General features: G+C 35.2%; 1 protein-coding gene across 1 annotated transcript in view; it reads right to left on the bottom strand.

Annotated features, from left to right (window-relative positions):
• Bank1 (B cell scaffold protein with ankyrin repeats 1) overlaps window positions 1–2733 on the bottom strand; it is a 323433-nt gene that overhangs the window by 286129 nt on the left and 34571 nt on the right. The gene's annotated exons all lie outside the window — the stretch shown is intronic.

Below are 2733 nucleotides of genomic sequence, written 5' to 3'. Positions count from 1 at the left end.
CAGTATTAGTCAATAGAAATCCTGCTTCCACTGTGTGACAGTCCTCCTCTGGATGCCTGGAAAAGAGTAGTGAAAGTAGACTTTCCTAATTGAAAGAACTGTGTGCAATATATTTGGTAGTTCTCTTTGATTTGAAGAAAAAATGCACTGAGCTGTGGATCTACACCAAACAAAGGAAGAAGGAAGAATGGGAAAGAATATAGTGTGCTTATTTCATTTAAGAATTAAGTACACAAATTGGGTCACTAAATAAGAAAAAAATCCTAACTGGGAAATATGAGCCTATGAAGTACATTCTTCCATGTAATGATTTCCTTATGCACTTTTGTGGTTTATACAATGGCAAATTAGATTTTTTTTTTTTTGGCAGAACCAGGGATTGAACTCAGGCCCTTGCGCTTGCCAAGCAAGCGCTTATTCTACTGAGCCATCTCCCCAGCCCTAGCAAATTAGATTTGAACTCAGATTCTTAATTATCCATACATTATATCCAAGGCTGCAATAGGATCAAAGTTGTAAAGGTTTTATGTAGTTGTAGGAATATTCATCTTACAAATGCCTTACACTGTGGCAAAGCAATTCAAACAACTTTCATTTCTATAAAATCACAAAAGTTAGAATTCTGAGGGTAGATATTTTGAAGACATAAAATAGAGATACTATCTTTGAGTAATTATGCTGCTAGACTACATGTACATGACCATATTGATTTGTCAGATGTATAGATTTCTAGCAATCTTAGAAATACACAAAAGAGTAAACCTTATATATGCATGTAGATTATACATACTCTTGACCACAAACACAGAAACCTGATAGATAATACAATATTTGAATAAAAACTTTCCACACCAGCAGCAACTGTATTAACTTTTGAATACTCATATTACTAAGCCTTACAAACTTACAAAGTTCAAACTTGTTGCAAATTTGCTATATCAGTTAGTAGTAATTTTGGTACATCTGTAAGCTACAAATTGAATCCTCTCTAAATGAATTAGAGATATTAATTTGTATGACCAAAATATCAAAATTATTTCTTGAAGAGATTACAACTGACATGTTGACAATATTCATTTTTTAAATGTATTTGGTACAGGCTCTGCAGTAGATCAGACTCATAGTGATTCTCCTATTTTAAGCCTCTCAAGAGCTAGGATTACAGGTGCGTGCCACCATGTCCAGTCTCAATCAACATCTCAGCATGCACTGGGAACAACAGAGCTGACATGGTATGTTGGCAATACTCAGATGAACATCCCAGTGTGCTTTTATGCTACTCACAGTGTTACAGTATTTTACTTTTAGTATCAGTGTCTATTAACCTATTATTAGTATCAGGATGCTGTGTTGCAGGGCATATTCTACATTTGGGGCATATACCAGCCCTTACAACTCCATGCCTTCTTCCTTATTTACTTTCTCTTGTCTAACAAGAGTCTCCCAAGAACTTTTGTGAGAGATAATCATGCACAAGAATGCTCTGTTACTCAAGTACATAAATCAAGGACATGGTGAATACACTCATGTCCTCTACCTTCAGTGGGATCTCGTAGTTTAAACTAGAAAGCATTTGGTTATCTCCTTGACACTAGTGTCTTTCTGGAGTTTTGTCATGCACAGAAGTACATATGATATCACCCTGTGAATATGTAGTAAGGAAGAACATACTTTTAGTAAAAGTGAGGATAGTAAAATACCTTGAAAATACATGTGTGCTATGAAATAATGCACGTAACAAGCAAGGAATAAGATGAGTATGTATTAGAATGACACAAACAAAACCAGTGAGGGAACAACATCCTGCTATCTGCACCTTGGCCAGAGGGAAGTGGCCAATCCAGGGGCATCTGTCTCCTACCCCACAAGGGATCCCTTTTGAGCAGTAACCATGGTCATTGATGCTCTGGTTGAGGTCAGAAGACAGCACATGTGCAACGTCCTAGGTAACTCAAGTACAACCCTTGTGTTTGGTTAGCATACGGTATCAACTACACTGCACCCATATTAACAACACCATTATGTATTCAGAGTGTAGTCAAGGGCTTTGAATTATTGGTATCTTAAGAGAATCTAAGTTTTCCAAAATTAGAGTCAATTATCATGTAACTAACCACTTGGTTAATTCTTACGGTATTGGAAATTCCCACTTCTTATGGTATTTCTAATACCCTAGCTGATTATGGCTATAATTTTCCATTTATCAACTTTGGATGATACAAATAAAAGGATTTAGTCTTTCCTACAGAGAAAAATATAATATAATTTATTAAGGAACTAAATACATGTAATTTATTCAGTTCACTAAAGTCAAAATTTTCCCCAATGAGGGCACATCACCTATTTATGAACAAAGGAATGATATTTGAAATTATTTATCTTAAGTGGGAATATGGTTCTGAAATAAGTATATCTACATGAATTCAATCATTTAAAAATAGCAGGTTGGTGATTTGGGAGGTGAGATTTTATAAAATAGTCAATAAATGTTTAAGTAAAAAATGTTTTTAATGTATCCCAGCTCACACATCTACAAAAATTGCTCCTTTGACCATAAATCCCTGTATTTCAAATGTCTATTAGTAAAATTATCAGAGCCCCAAATTCAGGCACTAAGTTAGTTATAAAGACCATGGTTGAGCTAGGCTATAGCTGAGTAGTGTAACGCCTAACTGGCAAACACATGGTCCTGAGTTTGATTCCTAGCACCAAAAATCAAACAAGAAACTCCAC

This window comes from Octodon degus, unplaced genomic scaffold (genome assembly GCF_000260255.1).
Source record: "Octodon degus isolate 3935 unplaced genomic scaffold, OctDeg1.0 scaffold00183, whole genome shotgun sequence".
NCBI lineage: Eukaryota > Metazoa > Chordata > Mammalia > Rodentia > Octodontidae > Octodon > Octodon degus.
The sequence above is the reverse complement of the archived record's forward strand: the minus strand, read 5'-3'. Positions and strand labels throughout refer to the sequence as shown.